This window comes from Macaca nemestrina, chromosome 7 (assembly GCF_043159975.1).
Source record: "Macaca nemestrina isolate mMacNem1 chromosome 7, mMacNem.hap1, whole genome shotgun sequence".
NCBI lineage: Eukaryota > Metazoa > Chordata > Mammalia > Primates > Cercopithecidae > Macaca > Macaca nemestrina.
Window position 1 is genome coordinate 178129701 of NC_092131.1, and position 17960 is coordinate 178147660.

At 47.2% G+C, this 17960-nt stretch overlaps 1 protein-coding gene and 1 long non-coding RNA gene across 5 annotated transcripts in view; one reads left to right on the plus strand and one right to left on the minus strand.

Moving 5' to 3' along the window:
• Nucleotides 1-2142: 2142 nt before the first annotated feature.
• On the minus strand, nt 2143-5991 carry LOC105497428 (uncharacterized). The gene is made up of 3 exons (XR_011625445.1): nt 5889-5991; nt 3107-3307; nt 2143-2474 (listed from the first exon to the last, which is right to left on the minus strand). It is a non-coding gene; the product is annotated as an uncharacterized lncRNA (long non-coding RNA).
• Nucleotides 5992-6095: 104 nt separating this feature from the next.
• The window catches only part of LOC105497426 (NIPA magnesium transporter 2), a 36855-nt gene continuing 24990 nt past the window's right edge, over nt 6096-17960 (plus strand). Inside the window, exons 1-3 of one of the 4 annotated variants that reach the window (XM_011768506.3) lie at nt 6096-6361; nt 7094-7229; nt 12802-12916. The gene's annotated coding sequence lies outside the window, so the exon portion shown is untranslated. Of the gene's footprint in view, nt 6362-6601; nt 6622-7093; nt 7230-12801; nt 12917-17960 lie in introns of those variants that run through there. The other 3 variants (XM_011768503.3, XM_011768504.3, XM_011768505.3) reach the window with 3 other exon arrangements.

Genomic DNA, 17960 nt, shown 5'->3' on the forward strand with positions numbered 1-17960 from the left:
TTGTAGAGACAGGATCTAGTTATGTTGCTCACGCTGGTGTCCTATACGTTATTTTATCAAATGAGAAAAAATGAGTAAGATTTTTTTCTTAGTCTCTATCCCAAAAGATTTAATTATTCACATTTTCATCAAAGTGTACTTATACAGAAATCCAAGAATAAACGTTTTATGAAATCACCAAATGCATCTATGGATAATTCTTTCCAGATAGATTTTTGGGGCTGTGAAGTGTATTAATGCCAAATTCTGCTGTCATTGAACAAAAGCTTGGGTTGGTTGGTTACTACTATAGAGTAGCTTGTGCTAGCTGCTAGCCAAGGCTTCCCTGCAAGGGACTTGTCCTAGAATTTCTGTGTTGCTTCATTACGTCCATCCCATCCATCTGATGACCCTTCGTTTTGACATTGTCAGCATGTTTGGTGTAGTCTTCATCACACTTACTTGTTCACCATTAGTTTGAACCTCACATGATAGTTTTAAAAAGGTTTTTAGGCAGGGCGCGGTGGCTCACGCCTGTAATCCCAGCACTTTGGGAGGTCGAGGCGGGTGGATCACAAGGTCAGGAGTTCAAGATCAGCCTGGCCAACATGGTGAAGCCCTGTCTCTACTAAAAATACAAAAATTAGCTGAGCGTGGTGGCAGGGGCCTGTGGTTCCGGCTGTGCAGGAGGCTGAGGCAGAAGAATTGCTTGAACCCGGGAGGTGGAGGTTGCAGTGAGCCAAGATTGTGTCACTGTACTTCAGCCTGGGTGACAGGGTGAGACTCTGTCTCAAAAAAAAAAAAATAAAATAAAAAGGTTTTTAGTTGGAGAGGTGAGGCACAGACAAGAAACAGATATAAAAGATCTAGGTGGCCGGGCGCGGTGGCTCACGCCTGTAATCCCAGCACTTTGGGAGGCCGAGGCGGGCGGATCACAAGGTCAGGAGATCGAGACCACGGTGAAACCCTGTCTCTACTAAAAAAATACAAAAAAACTAGCCGGGCGAGGTGGCGGGCGCCTGTAGTCCCAGCTACTCGGGAGGCTGAGGCAGGAGAATGGCGTAAACCCGGGAGGCGGAGCTTGCAGTGAGCTGAGATCCGGCCACTGCACTCCAGCCTGGGTGACAGAGCGAGACTCCGTCTCAAAAAAAAAAAAAAAAAGACAGGGAAAGCCACTATTAATTTTGGAAGGACAAAGGGCAATTTTAACTAGTGATAGGGGTTGAGGTAAAGAAAAAATGATCATCTGCTGTGCCGTTCTGATGCTTCTGTTGTAACAAAACCAAAACATGCAAGAGTAATTGGGGAACAATGTATACGTAAGAAAACTATTTGATTTCCTAATACATGATTTTTAAAAATAGTTTTAAAGCTGTTGAAATCATGTCATTGTTACAGAAGCATAGGCCAGACTTCTTGCTTCTGTAAAAATGACAAGATTTCAACAGCTTTATTGGGGTATAATTGACATATAATAAACTGCACATATATAAAATGTATGATTTGGTAAGTTTTGACAAGTGTCTTTTGATGAAAACAGCCAGAAACAAAACACTGAACATCCCCATCACACCAAAGTTTCTTTTTGACCCACTGTAATCCCTTCACCCTCCTTGCCTCCTCTCCTCCTAGGGACCCATTCATCTGCTTTCTGCCACTATACATTAGCTTCCATTTGCTAGGCTTTTATATAAATGTCATTGTTGAGTACACACTGTTTTTTTGGTCTGCTTGTTTCACTTACATAATTATTTTGAGACTCAGCTATGTTAAGGCATGTATCAACAGTTCATTCCCCGGCCTTTTTTTATTTTTTGAGGGTTTTTTTTTTGAGACGGAGTCTCGCTCTGTCCCCAGGCTGGAGTGCAGTGGTGCGATCTCGGCTCACTGCAAGCTCCGCCTCCTGGGTTCACACCATTCTCCTGCCTCAGCCTCCTGAGTAGCTGGGACTACAGGCGCTGCCACCACCCCCGGCTAATTTTTTGTATTTTTAGTAGAGGCGGGGTTTCACCGTGTTAGCCAGGATGGTCTCGATCTCCTGACCTTGTGATCCGCCCGCCTTGCCTCCCAAAGTGCTGGGATTACAGGCGTGAGCCACTGCGCCCGGCCTACAAGTATTTTTATGGATACGTATCTGTTGAGTAAATACTTAGAACTGCCAGGTCATATGGTCGGTGTATGTTTAACTTTTTAGGAAACTGTCAACCAATTTTCCAAGGAAATGGTACCATTTTACAATTCTTCCAGCAGTGTATGAGAAGGAGTTAAGAGTTTTAAAACTTTAATATCTCATGGCGACTGCTTGAACACTCAGAGTATACAAGATGTACAACATCATGGGCTGGAGAAGTGATGTGGGCATGTCAGAAGCCTGCAGCATATTAGCAAGGTATATATGTACTTATAAAGAGAATGCACTGTACAGTGTGGGAGGAGGTGTCCAGAGGGAGGTCCAGATAATGACAGAAAGCTGATTAGATGAGGCGGAGCTCCAGCTGGCAGAAAGGAGCGACAAGCAAATTCATTCGTTAGGTTAAATTAACATATCGACAACTAAGCATTCCTGAAACCACTACTTCATTACTCCTCTGCCTCCTAGAGCAGCAGTCCCCAACCCTTTTGGCACCAAGAACTGGTTTCATAGAAGACAATTTTTCCACAGACATGGTTGGGGGTGGGGAGGATGTTTTTGGGATGAAAGTGTCCTCAGATCATCAGGCACTATTCAGATTCTCATAAGGAGCGCGCAACCTAGATCCCTCCCATACGCAGTTCCCAATAGGGTTCGCACTCCTGTGAGAATCTAATGCTGCCACTGATCTGATGGGAGGAGGAGCTCTGGTGGCAATGTGAACACTGGGGAGAGACTGTAAACACAGATGAAGCTTCACTTGCTTGCCCGCCTTTCACTTCCTGTTGTGGCCCGGTTCCTAACAGGCCACGGCCCCATACTGGTCTGCCGCCCAGGGGGTTGGGGACCTCTGTCCTAGAGGTGTTTGTTGACATCTGTATCAGTTAGTTATTGCTACATTCCAATCTACCCCAAAATAAGTGAATAAGACAATAATAATTTATTCTTCCTCATGTGTTTATGGGATAATGGAGCACTTTTGCTGACTTGCCCCACCTTGGCTCGGTGGCTGGTCTCAATGCTGGTCAGCCAGCATTTAGCCAGGCGGCTTTGCTGCTTGCTTTGCCCCATGTGGTCCCCTCCTCCAGCAGGCTAGTCCAGGCATCATAATTTCGGCTGGAACTGCCACATTTTCTTGGTCAAAGCCAGTCCCAAGGCCAATGCAGATTCAGGAAATAGATTGGAGCTGCAAAGTCACTGCAAAATGTGCGGGAAATTGGAGTCATTTTTCATCAATCTACCACATTGCCTGAGACCAACATGTCAACCATCTTTCAATATTCAATAGAATTCCTTATCTGACAGTGTCATCTAGCCAAAACACGGCTGAGACCAAAGAAAGCAACAGGTCCTCTGAGCCAGTTTTGAGATGATTGCTCACGGCAGATTAAAAGCTTTAAAATTAGAAGCTGCATAGTGACCTAGACCAAAACCAGAGCGGTCAGGGGCTGGGTATACAGTCTAGAACACAACAGTCCAATAGCATTAGAGCCTGAAAAGGACAAATGATATTTGGGGTTTTGTTTCAATAAGCGCATAATTCATTTTACAAAGATCCTCACCTGAAAAGATTTGAATTTTTCTTTCTTTTTTTTTTTGAGACAAAGTCTGGCTCTGTCGCCCAGGCTGGAGTGCAGTGGTGCGATCTGGGCTCACTGCAACCTCCGCCTCCCGGGTTCAGACCATTCTCCTGCCTCAGCCTCTCGAGTAGCTGGGACTACAGGAGCCCGCCACCACGCCTGGCTAATTTTTTGTATTTTTAGTAGAAACGAGGTTTCACCATGTTCGCCAGGATGGTCTCGATCTCCTGACCTTGTGATCCGCCCGCCTCAGCCTCCAGTGCTGGGATTACAGGTGTGAGCCACTGCGCCTGGCTTTTTTTTTTTTTTGAGACAGAGTTTCGCTCTTGTTGCCCAGGCTGGAGTGTAATGGCGGATCTCAGCTCACCGCAACCTCCACCTCCCAGGTTCAATTAATTCTCCTGCCTCAGCCTCCCAAGTAGCTGGGATTATAGGCATGCGCCACCACTCCTGGCTAGTTTTTTATTTTTAGTAGAGATGGGGTTTCTCCATGTTGGTCAGGCTGGTCTTGAACTCCCAACCTCAGGTGATCCGCCCGCCTCGGCCTCCCAAAGTGCTGAGATTAGAGGCGTGAGCCACTGCGCCTGGCTTGAATTTCATATAATAGTGTTTTTGTGTATAGTCACAACCTGGAACAACATTCCTAAGGGACGTCTACACCTGCAACCAAGGAATCATTGATTTACTAGGAGGCCTCACTCTAGCTGGCTACTCTTTGCTTCTTACCAATGAGGTCTGTCTTTGACTACTTCTGAAAACACGTTGGTGGGTCCCAAGGAATTTCTCCTTTCAAGGAGGAGCCAAGGCAAGATAGCCTAACAGTTGGTTTCCTATGCGTCTCATGAAAAATAAATCTCCACTTTGAGAGGCTGAGGCGGGTGGATCACGAGGTCAAGAGATCGAGACCATCCTGACCAACCATGGTGAAACCCCGTGTCTACTAAAAATGCGAAAATTGGCCAGGGGTGGCGGAGGTTGCAGTGAGCCAAGATCGTGCCACTGCACTCCAGTCTGGCGACGAAGCGAGACTACGTCTCAAAATCAATCAATCAATCAATCAATCAATCAATCTGCTCTCAGTGTCTCCAGGCAGGCTTTCACCAAACCTCAACCTGGCATCTATTCCGGGATCCGGTCAGTAAGGAAGCGCCCACGGGCGGTCGAAGTACCGCTGCTATTTGGGCCCCGCCCCGTCCCGCCCCCAGCTTTGGATCCACCCTTTCCCCACCTCTTGCCCTCTTTGGAGCACCGTTCCCCTATGGCATCGCCCGGGAACACCAATTGAATGCAGCTTCACACTGTGACTGTGCCTGGGAACCCTCATTTTCTTTTATTTATTTATTTTTGAGACGGAGCCTCGCTCTGTCTCCCAGACTGGAGTGCAGTGGCGTGATCTCGGCTCACTGCAACCTCCGCCTCCCGGGTTCAAGCGATTCTCCTGCCTCAGCCCCTGGAGTAGCTGGGATTACAGGCGCCGCCACCACGCCCAGCTAATTTTTGTATTTTTAGTGGAGGCAGGGTTTCGTTTTTTTTTTTTTGTTTTTTTTTTGAGACGGAGTCTTGCTCTGTTGCCCGGGCTGGAGTGCAATGGCCGGATCTCAGCTCACTGCAACCTCTGCCTCCCGGGTTTACGCCATTCTCCTGCCTCAGCCTCCTAAGTGACTGGGACTACAGGCGCCCGCCACCACTCCCGGCTAATTTTTTGTATTTTTTTTTTTTTTTTTTTGAGACGGAGTCTCACGCTGTTGCCCAGGCTGGAGTGCAGTGGCGCGATCTCGGCTCACTGCAAGCTCCGCCTCCTGGGTTCCCGCCATTCTCCTGCCTCAGCCTCCTGAGTAGCTGGGACTACAGGCGCCCGCCACCGCGCCCGGCTAATTTTTTGTATTTTTAGTAGAGACGGGGTTTCACTGTGGTCTCGATCTCCTGACCTTGTGATCCGCCCGCCTCGGCCTCCCAAAGTGCTGGGATTACAGGCTTGAGCCACCGCGCCCGGCCAGTGGAGACAGGGTTTCACCATGTTGGTCAGGCCGGTTTCAAACTCCTGACCTCGCGAACCACCCAACTCGGCCTCCCAAAGTGCTGGGATTACAGGCTTGAGCCACCGCACCTGGCCCAGAATCCGCGTTTTAAATAAGCGCCACGCCGGACTTTGATTTTGAACTCCTGATCGGCCAATGGCACCTAGCAGAATACTCTACCGCTTACTACCCTTTCAGCCTCGTCCCTCGCCCGGTCCCGCCTCGCCGCCGTCCCCGCCCCTGCACGCTACGCGCCCCGCCCACCGCGCTCAGCGGACCCGGGCCTTGTAAAGGAAGCGGAACGCGGCGGGAGAGAGCACCGGGGGCGGGGTGTCTGTCGCGCGGCACTGCGCGTGCGCGCGCGGTCTCTTGCGTCATTTAGCCGCGCCTATGTTTTCCGGCGCCGGCCCTGGGTCCCGGCAGCGGTGGTGACGGCGGGGCCGGAGGTTGTCCTTGGCAGATTTTCCTCGCTCTTCTACATGGAGGAGGCGGTGCGCACGGCTTCAGCCCCGAATGCTCGCACCTCCCACTGGACGGCGACGAAGGCGGTGGCCGTGCGAGCGCAGGACTGGGCGGCCTGTGTGGGGGTGTGAGCCGCGGTGCCCCGGGCAGCGCCGCCGAGGGGAAGCCGCGCGGCCGGCCTGCCGGCTAGGGTGAGGTCGCCACTCCTTCCTTTCAGGCGGGCGCCAAGGGGCTGACTTGCGGGCGAACCCGCCCGTCTTGTGTCGGAGAAGGGTTCTCCGGGCAACTTTCCTTTCCGGGTGTTCCGAGTTGGAAGCGGTTTTTCTGGTAATCCTCAGTGAGGAAACCCACCGTGAATCGGGTTGCGGTTCAGTCCCACGGAAGCCTGGCTCTTTGGCCGTGTGCGGGACGCATGTTCATTAAGTTTGTTAAAACAGTTTCGTTTGTCTTGGTGAGTTTTAGAAGGTGGCTTCAGCTGCTGCGGGGATCATAACTGACGGTTAAGCCTAAGAAGTCCGCTGTAACGTTTTGAGCCTGGCTTTTTAAATTTCCTTTTGTAAAATCACGGAATCCTATTCCCCTCTCTATACACCTGCGCAAAACTGTGTGTTTAGTTTTGTGTTTGTGTCTCCTTAGTTTCTTTTCTAGGTTGTCAGTTCCTGTACAGGACTGCATGTTAAGTTCTGTTTCTGGAAATCCTGTGTATAGCCATGTGCCCGGTTAATACTTTTTTTAGTAAGAGGAAGTAATCAGAGTCGAGCGTGTCCATTCAGTAAGCTGCCTGTCGAAGCAGTAGTTATGCTCGGTTGAGTAGGTTTTATGTTGATTGGTTAACAAAATGAGTATGAAGGCTAGTAACGAAATTTTAAAACGTACTCAGTAACTTTAGTCTTTTGCCTGCTTCTGTGTTTTCTTCTTTCTAGGCTGGAGCTACTCGGCCAGGGTTTGAGACTTTAAATGAGAATAAAGGGTGGTATTTACGAGGAAATGAGAGTGAATAAGTCATCTCTAACCTCTCCGAGCCTTTTTTTCATAAGAGAGACCATATTAAACTTACATGTAAGTTGAAATTGTAATTTATAACTAATATTGTTGCCTAGTTAGGGTTGGAGATTTAGGTTCTGTAATATTTATAAGTACAGTACTCCTTTAAAAAATTAACCAAGCGAGAGGTTGGAAAAAATTAAATCTAGCTTATGTATTTAATGTTTTTGAGCCAACGTGTTGCTCTGTCCCCAGGCTAGAGGGTGCGATCTGGGCTCTACGCCTCCCGGGCTCAAGCGGTCCTCCCACCTCAGCCTCCCCAGTAGCTGGGACCACAGACGTGCGGCACCTTGCCTGGCTAATTTTTGTACTTTTTTTAGAGCCAGGGTTTCACTATGTTTCACACCGGCTAGTCTCCAAATCCGGAACTCATGCGATCCAACCATCTTGGCCTCCAAAGTGCGGGGATTACAGGTGTGAGCCACCGTGCCGGGCCTCCGCTAACTTAGATAGCAGTGGAAACCAAGTAGTAAAGATTTCGTAAAAAACTAAGAGCTCTAAAGTTGTTTTGTTTGTTTGTTTTTGTTGTTTTTTGAGACGGAGTCTTGCTCTGTCACCCAGGCTGGACTGCAGTGGCACAATCTCTACCCACTGCAACCTCTGCTTCTCGGGTTCTAGTGATTCTCTTGTCTCAGCCTCCCCAGTAGCTAGGATTACAGGTGTCCGCCACCACGCCCGACTAGTTTTTGCGTTTTTAGTAGAGACGGGGTTTCACCATGTTGGCCAGGCTGGTCTCGAACTCCTGACCTCAGGTTATCGGCCCGCCTCGGCCTCCCAAAGTGCTGGGATTACAGGTGTGAGCCACCGCGCCCGACCTAAGAGCTCTAAGGTTTTAATGTAATGTGGGCAGTCGGGTTTAGAAGTAAAGGCCCTTTCTATGTAGTCCCCTGCATGTGACTTTACCTCTGGGAGGTTTCCTTTCTTAGCTGTAAACTGATACCTTCATCTCATTGTGTAGAATAGAAATGATGCATGGAATAGTGGCTAGGGAGGTGCTCAGTAAGTGGTAGCTGTTGTTAGGGAAAGATAATAAGAATTCCACATGTTTTCAGAATATTTCTAATAGGTAAATATGGTTTACTCATATTTAAAACACATGACTGAATATTAAATTTTTTTCCTGGAAGGTATAAGCTTCATTTAAACTCTGATTTATTTGATTGCTATACATTGTGATATTGAACAAAAAGATAAGATTTCTGTAGAGAATAAAAGATGGGTTGGGAGTGGGAGAGGAAATGGGAGATTTAGGTCACAGGATACAAAGTAGCAGATATTCAGGGTGTACAACTTGAGAATTACAGCTAATGAAATTGTAGTAGAGATTTGCCTTCAATGAGTAGATTTTAGCTGTTTTTATCATAAAAAAGTAACCACATGAGATGATAGATTGTTGATTTGCTCTGCTACGGTGACTGTTACTGTCTGTATGTTCCCATAACATAAATCTCAAATTTGCACAATTTACACAGATTTATCTGTATCATAGAATCAAATACACCCCTCAGACTAGAGCATGCTTAGTCTTAAACATTTCTGCATATCTATTTGTTTTATGTAAATAAACTTGAAAGAAGAACTACTGAAATAGTTCTATAATGGCTCCAGATGAAAATAAATTATGATCTGGCCAAATAAATGGGTTGCAGATCTGTTCCTTGCCTTTTGGGTTTGTGTATGGCCCACAGGGCCCCAGGTGATCTGACAGTCAACTTTTTTTTTTTTTTTTTTTTTTTTTGAGATGGAGTTTCGCTCTTGTTGCCCAGGCTGGGTGCAGCTGCGCAATCATGGCTCACTACAACCTCCGCCCTCTAGTTTCTAGCGATTCTCCTGCCTCAGCCTCCCAAGTAGCTGGGATTACAGGCGCCTGCCACCATGCCTGGCTAATATTTGTATTTTTAGTAGAGACGGTGTTTCACCATGTTGGCCAGGCTGGTCTCGAACTCCTGACCTCATGATCCACCCGCCTCGACCTCCCAAAGTGCTGGGATTACAGGCATGAGCCACCGCACCCGGCCGACACTCACTTTTTTACTCTAATGTATCTCACCCTCACTCAAGGTCAGCCATAGTGGCCTTTGTTTTCTTAGGAAACTGCACACCGGCTCATACCTCAGAGCCCCTGCACTTGCTTCTCTCTCCTTTGTTCTTTTCAAAAAACTCTTTGAAGCTTCTACTCAAGTGTCACCTGCTCAGCAAGGCCTCCTAACTACGGTAATTAAAACAGAATCCCCCACCTCAACACCCCAGTGCCCTTAACATGTTTTATTTTATTTTATTTTATTTTATTTTTTTTTTTTTTTTTTTTTGAGACGGAGTCTCGCTCTGTCACCCAGGCTGGAGTGCAGTGGCCGGATCTCAGCTCACTGCAAGCTCCGCCTCCCGGGTTCACGCCATTCTCCTGCCTCAGCCTCCCGAGTAGCTGGGACTACAAGCGCCTGCCACCTCGCCCGGCTAAGTTTTTGTATTTTTAGTAGAGACGGGGTTTCACTGTGTTACCCAGGATGGTCTCGATCTCCTGACCTCGTGATCCGCCCGTCTCGGCCTCCCAAAGTGCTGGGATTACAGGCTTGAGCCACCGCGCCCGGCCTAACATGTTTTATTTTTCACCATAACGTTTGCCACTTTCCAGAATAATGTCTTTATTTTGTTTATTATTTCGCCCTACCTCCAGCAGTAGATAACCCCATGTGGGCTGTTGTACCCCTGCTCTTAGAATATTGTACGTACTCAGTAAATGTTGGTTGAGTAAATGATATAAGCAAGCTGCATGTTCACTGGGAGCCACAGTGAAGGCAATACGAGTTAACGACCAGAGTAACCATAACAGAGGGGTAGTTAGTGCAAACAAAATATGGAGGAGGAAAGGTAGGAGCAGGTTAGAATAGCAGCAGAGTGCTGACATGGGTAGAACACTGGGTGTATGAAATATGGTACGGGAAATAAGATCTAGGCCAGGTGTGGTACTCACACCTGTAATCCCAACACTTTGGGAGGCCGAGGCAGGCGGATGACCCGAGGTCAGGGGTTCAACACCAACCTGAGCAATGTAGCGAAACCCCATCTCTACTAAAAATACAAAAATTAGCCAGACGTGGTGTCAGGTGCCTGTAATCCTAACTACTCAGGAGGCTGAGGCAGGAGAATCACTTTAACTTGGGAGGCGGAGGTTGCAGTGAGCTGAGATCACGCCGCTGCACTCCAGCCTGGGGAATAGAGTGAGACTCTGCCTCCAAAAAATACAAAAATACAAAAAATTAGCCTGGCATGGTGGCGGGCCTCTGTAGTTCCTGCTGCTCGGGAGTCTGAGGCAGGAGAATGGCGTGAACCCGGCAGGCGGAGCTTGCAGTGAGCAGAGATCGCACCACTGCATTCCAGCCTGGGCGACAGAGTGAGACTCTGTCTCAAAAAAAAAAAGAAAGATCTAAAAGTTAGGTTTGGAACAAATGGTGCAGGGTTTTTGTTACTAGGTTACCTGATTTAGTCTTTTTGCTACAAACATGGGTAGTGATTCTAAATCCTTCAGCAGGAGGTTGAGAGTGGCAGAGATGAGGAGGCCTGGATCTTACAGTTCTGCTTCTGCTACCTCAGCTGTGTGTCGAGTTCCTTAACATCTCTGGACCTGGTTCCTCATTGTGGGCTCTTACCACATATCTTCTTAATTAAGCCTTTGTTAAAGTGAAATGTCAAAAAGTGCTGTGAAAGGTTTAATGCTGTCCATGTACTTCAGTTGGTGTAATCTTTGCAATTTTTTTCTTTTTTTTTGAAATGACTCTCCTGTCGCCCAAGCTGGAGTGCGATGATGCAGTCTTGGCTCACTGCAACCTCCACCTCCTGGGTTCAAGTGATTGTCCTGCCTCAGCCTCACCAGTAGCTGTGATTACAGGCACCCGCCCTCACAGCAAATTCAAAAAAATAATTTTTGTGTTTTTGTAGAGACAGGGTTTCATCATGTTGGCCAGGTGTGTTTTGTAGAGACGGGATTTCACCATGTTGGCCAGGGTGGTCTCGAACTCCTGACCTCAGGCGATCCTCCCTCCTCGACCTCCCAAGGTGCTGGGATTACAGGTGTGAGCCACCACACCCGGCCCAGTTGGTATAATTTTTAAAGTTTGCTAACTTTGGTGATCGTGTTCTCTACTGATAATCATTTCGCAAAGTAAGTGCTAGTTTAGGTTTTCCTCATTAGATACTTGTCCATTTTTGCCTGTTCCTTAAATTATGTGTTTTCCACATTATTTAAGAAGGTGGACCAATTTTACAATTTTCTTTTATTTGAGATATATTTATTCCACTTTTGACATGCTTTATGTTTAATGAAAGTTCACATTACAAATATTAGTAAAATCAGTTGTGAAAATTGAATTTGTTGGCTGGGTGAGGTAGCTCACTCCTGAAATCCCAGCACTTTGGGAGGCCGAGGTGGGCGGATCACGAGGTTAGGAGATAGAGACCATCCTGACTAACACAGTGAAACCCTGTCTCTACTAAAAATATAAAAAATTAGCTGGGCGTCATGGCAGGCACCTGTAGTCCCAGCTACTCGGGAGGCTGAGGCAAGAGAATGGCGTGAACCCGGGAGGCGGAGCTTGCAGTGAGCCGAGCGCTCCAGCCTGGGCGACAGAGCGAGACTGCGTCTCGGAAAAAAAAAAAAAAGGAAAAAAAAAAGTTAGAACAAGCAGAACAAAAAAACGAGCTAGGTGGAGTGGTATGCACCTGTGGTCCTGTAGATTTGAGAGGCTTGGTGGGGTGGTATGCACCTGTGGTCCTGTCGATTTGAGAGGCTGAGGTGGAAGATCACTGCAACCCAGGCATTTGAGACAGCAGTGAGCAATGATCGCACCACTTCCCTCCAGCCTGGGAAACAGACCAAGGCACTGTCTCAAAACAAAACAAAACAAAAACCCTTCCCCGCCCACACACAAAGCGAATAAGCAGAAAATCATAAGAGTCTTTAAAAGTGTGTAAAACTTCAATAGGTTATTTTTGGAATGTTTAATTCTCTTAGTCGTGGATTCCTTGAGGATAGGCCCTTTGATCAACTTCAATGCCTGGCAGATAATAGCTCCTCAGTGTTTGTTGAGCAGTCGTCACACTTGGGATTACTCCCCTGAGTCCCTCTAAGTCAATTGGGCAGGTTAACCAGATGGAGCTTGTCATCTGTGGTTTGGGAACCTAGTTGAAGTGAAATTTAGAAAGTTTTATTGTTTATCTGTCTTTAATACTGGCCCTGCCTCATGGCTAATTCTTTTTTTTTTTTTTTTTTTTGAGACGGAGTCTCGCTCTGTCACCCAGGCTGGAGTGCAGTGGCTGGATCTCAGCTCACTGCAAGCTCTGCCTCCCGGGTTCACGCCATTCTCCTGCCTCAGCTTCCCGAGTAGCTGGGACTACAGGCGCCCGCCAACTCACCCGGCTAGTTTTTTGTATTTTTAGTAGAGACGGGGTTTCACCGTGTTAGCCAGGATGGTCTCGATCTCCCGACCTCGTGATCCACCCGTCTCGGCCTCCCAAAGTGCTGGGATTACAGGCTTGAGCCACCGCGCCCGGCCAGGCTAATTCTTAAGAATAAGAAATATCTCTGTTGCAGGCTCTCCCGGCTGTGATTGACCTTCAGTTACAGAGAGAGGGAGCAGAGTGGGACCAGGTCTGAGAAGCAACTCGTTCGTTTCAGGACATTCCCTCTGATGTCCTGTTTTCAAACGGTAAGTCATAATGAGATCACTTGTTTTCTTGGTGGCAGAAGGCTGCTTTATAATTTGAAGGCTTGCGAATTTTATGTTGCTTGTCATCCCCCACCCCTCCACACAAAAACACTGGTACAGTTCCATGAGTGAACAAACAAAACAACCAAATAACCTTATTTGGTGATATGCCTTATTCTAGAAAGGCTTGTAACTCAAATTTGCTATCGTAAATGAGTGCCTTTTGTGGGGAAACCACCACAATAAACCTAAGTAATTGTTTTTAAGGAACTTAAAGAGTTTACCTTGAAGATAAAACAGTAATTGAGAATTAAATTGAAAAGACTAAGTAAATAGTGGAAAGAAGAGAAAATGCCTGTGGGCTGGAGTTAATTGCAGAATTCTTTGTAGCACAGTTTCAGGTGTACCCTGGCCTTCAGTGGAGAGCAGGCTTTGGGTTGCAGGAGGAGGAGGGGAGGGCCTGTCCGAGGGTGTCAGGTTCCTGTGTTAGGAAACGAGGTGGGCAGGAGGGGGGTGCCTGGCCAGGGGGACTCTCCAAAGCCACATGCACGTGGTGGACCCAACTGGTCAGAAAAGGCCTCCTCTCTGCTTTTTGTGTTTGAAATTTCCCGTAACACATAGATTAAAATAAAGGGGAAAGGGGAAAATAGATTTTAAATAGCATCATGAAACTTTATGTAAAATAAATGTGGAGAAAATCTCATATGATAGCCTTAGTAAGGTTAGGAATGATTTCCAATGACCTTAGGATTCAATCAGTAAAGTTCCATTTTATGTATGGTTTTTTTTTTTTTTTTTTTTTTTTGAGACAGAGTCTTGCTCTGTCACCCAGGCTGGAGTGCAGTGGCCGGATCTCAGCTCACTGCAAGCTCCGCCTCCCAGGTTTATGCCATTCTCCTGCCTCAGCCTCCCTCCCGAGTAGCTGGGACTACAGGCGCCCGCCACCTCGCCCGGCTAGTTTTTTATATTTTTAGTAGAGACGGGGTTTCACCGTGTTAGCCAGGATGGTCTCGATCTCCTGACCTCATGATCCGCCCATCTCGGCCTCCCTAAGTGCTGGGATTACAGGCGTGAGCCACCGCGCCCGGCCCATTTTATGTATTGTTTTAATCACCTCTTGACCTTGTCAGTGGGAGAGGGATTCCCAGCCAGAATACTGACACTGAGCAGATGAGATGGACGTAAGTTTCTTAGTCTTTCGCTCAGGATAGAATGGAGAACCAGGGGCCATGGGAGGCAGGCTTTGTGGTAAGGAGAGTGCCTGTGGTTCCTGCAGAAAGACTTTAATACTTGCTTTAATAATTCTTCGGGCTGGCAGGGCAATGGGGCCTACTTCTCAGACATAAGCAAGAACTGTACCTGTGCCTGGTCACTGTGACGAGAATTGTTTGGCATCATGGGGAGGGAAACTTGCCCTGAGGCCATGAAAAACTCCCGGTTTTTACCAGATGTCAAGGCAACATGTAACATCGGGTCTTAATTTTAGACCTTACACCATATGTATGTAACTTGCATTTAGTGAAAGTTAATATTAAGTGTTAGTAAATATTAGTAAATTAAGTAGTTACCAAGTAGTTATTTGAAAGGTTCATAGTATAAGTAAAATCTGGGCAGGATGCAGAGGCTGACGACACCTGTAATCTACCAGTTTGGGAAACTGAGGCAGGCAGATCGCTTGAGCTCAGGAGTTCTAGACCAGCCTGGGCATCGTGGTGAAACTCTGTGTCTACAAAAAAATACCAGAATTAGCCAGGCAGTGTAGTGCTGCACACTTACGGTCCCAGCTACTGGAGAGGCTGAGGTGGGAGGATCACTTGAGCCTGGGAAGTCGAGGTTGCAGTGAACCATGGTTGTGCCACTGCACTGCAGCCTGAGTGACAGAATGAGACCCTGTCTCCAAAAAAAAAAAATAATTTAAATTTGGATTTGTGAATCTATTATTGTACTGGGATTAGAATTGTAGATAAACCTGACTTATTTCTGGGCATCATTTTTATTGGTGAGAAGGTTCAATTTTATTGCTTATAGAATATTCAGACTATGAATTTGATTTGTTCTATTACCATAGAACTTTTAGAAAGTATATGGTGAGCAGTGGCCAGGCGTGGTGGCTCACGCCTGTAATCCCAGCACTTTGGGAGGCTGAGGTGGGCGGATCACAAGGCCAGGAGATCGAGACCATCCTGGCTAACATGGTGAAACCCCATCTCTACTAAAAATAAGAAAAATTAGCCAGGCATGGTGGCGGACACCTGTAGTCCTAGCTACTTGGGAGGTTGAGGCAGGAGAATGGTGTGAACCCAGGAGGTGGAGCTTGCAGTGAGCTGAGATCGCGCCACTGCACTCCAGCCTGGGCAACAGAGCAAGACTGGGTCTCAAAAAAAAAAAAAGTATATCGTGAGCAATACAGCTGTCAGGTAGTCACTTCCACAGCAGTAGAACGTGCGTGATAATTAAACAATAATTAACAATAAAACATCGGTTACATTTTAGGATGCTGATCTAAAAGATGCAGTAGTTTTCTGTTTATTAATGGCTGCTTTTTTTTTTTGTTTGAGACCAGGTGTAACTATGTTGCCCTGGCTAAACTTGAACTCCTGGTCTCAGTTTATCCTTCTGCCTCAGCCTCCTGGTATGTACCACTGTGTCTGGCTGTTTCTAAGGGCTAATTATGAATTATTCCATTTGACCGGGCTGGTGGCTCATGCCTGTAATCCCAGCACTTTGATTACAGATGGGTGGATCACTCAAGGTCAGGAGTTTCAAACTAGCCTGGCCAACATAGTGAAACTCTGTCTCTACTGAAAATACAAAAATTAGCTGGGCATAGCAGCTTGTGCCTGTAGTCCCAGCTACTCAGATACTGAGGCAGGAGAATCACTTGAACCCAGAAAGTAGAGGTTGCAGTGAGCCGAGATCGCGCCACTGCACTCCAGCCTGGGCGAGAGAGCAAGACTCTGTCTCAAAAAAACAAAAGCAGAATTATTCCATTCATCCATATTCACCCAGAAAACTTGTATTAAGACCTATTTTGAGACTACCAGATAGCTGTGGGCGTAGGCTAAAAGGGCGAATAACATGCAGGAGCCCAGGAGCTTACAGTCTGATGCAGGAGACTGGCTCATAAATACAGATAAACAGGTCACATAGGATGCGGTGGGAACAATGTAAGCACACTTGTTGTTTTTTGTTGCAGTCTTGTAGTATGTAGAAATGATGATTGTCCTTGACATCTTGTTCCCAAGTTCTACCTTGTCTCTAAATGTGTTTACATCTCTGTAATTTATTTTTACTGTCAATAAGACTCACCTGTCTAGAATTATTCCATAGGTATGCTGAAGTTGAGGCTTGAGATGACCAGTATTTGGCACGTAAAGTGGGTAATACCTTAGATTGCGTAGCTTCTTTCTTTTCATGTATTTTTCTGTTAATGTTGTGACTCATCCAAGATCACACCTCCAGCTGGAAGCAAGACGGGGTCTCCAGACCTAAGACTTTTCTCATGGAATCATCTTGCCTTATGAATGGCACAAAGGGGACTAGGGTACTTTTCCAAATCTGTTAAGGGAGAGTTCAGTTCTGGAAGGCTTTCAGGTAGACAGTCTCATCCATGAGATTATGATGGATACTTGTAAGAACTCAGCACCAGCCGGGCGTGGTGCCTCACGCCTGTAATCCCAGCACTTTGGGAGGCTGAGGCGGGTGGATCACGAGGTCAGGAGATCGAGACCATCCTCGCTAACACAGTGCAACCCCGTCTGTACTAAAAATCCAAAAAAAAAAAAAATTAGTCGGGCGTGGTGGTGCGCACCTGTAGTCCCAGCTACTCAGGAGGCTGAGGCAGGAGAATGGCGTGAACCCGGGAGGCAGAGCTTGCTTTGAGCCGAGATCTCGCCACTGCACTCCAGCCTGGGCAAGCGAGACTCCATCTCAAAAAAAATAATAACTCAGCACCTTTTTGAATTGAGTGTCTTCTTTCAGTGTTTCAGTATTTTTTTGGGGACAGTCTCGCCCTGTCACCCAGGCTGGAGTGCAGTGGTGTGATCTCAGCTTACTGCAGTCTCCCCCTCCCGGGTTTACGCCATCTTCTGCCTCAGCCTCCCGAGTAGCTGGGACTACAGGCGCCCGTCACCACTCCCGGCTAATTTTGTTTTTGTATTTTTAGTAGAGACAGGGTTTCACTTCCTGACCTTGTGATCCACCCGCCTCAGCCTCCCAAAGTGCTGGGATTACAGGTGTGAGCCACCGTGCCCGACCCAGTGTTGCAGTATTCTTTTGTCTTAGGTTGTGGGGTGACCTGGCTTTTGGGACTTGCTGGTGGTTTCTACCTTGGCATCCTTGTACCTTTTGAGCACTAGAGGTTGTATTTTAAAAACGTTAATATGGAAATGTTCAGAAATACACAAAAGCAGATACAGTAATACAGTGAATCCCTGTGTACCCTTCCCCCAGCTCTTACCCATCACTGAATCCCTGTTTTCTACAGAAAATTTTTGTGTTTTCAAAAATCAGGGTGGAAACTTTATACTTGCAGTAAGCCTGTTTGTGTGTATGAGTTAGCTATCTCAGTGGCGTATAGGAATGAGCACCTAGATCATGCTCACGGTTCTGTGAGTCACTGGGGTGATTTTGTTCTGTGCCCTTCACTCTGTTGTGATGAGGACATGCGCTTCCTGTGGCTACGTCAGGGTGCGAAGGGGCAGGCAGAGGAAGAGAGGCCTCTAGGTGTAGACTCAGAACTGGCACTCTGTTCCTTACACCTGCCTCCCACTGGCCAGAGCAAGCTTGATGGCCACGCTGCCAATCAGGGGTGAGGGAGGATAGTCTTCCCATTGAATCGTACAGGAGTGATAATGCACCTTAACAGGCAAGTCGAAAACATTGGACTTTTTTTTTTTTTTTTTTTGAGACGGAGTCTAGCTCTGCTGCCCAGGCTGGAGTGCAGTGGCCGGATCTCAGCTCACTGCAAGCCCCGCCTCCCGGGTTCACGCCATTCTCCTGCCTCAGCCTCCCGAGTAGCTGGGAGTACAGGCGCCCGCCACCT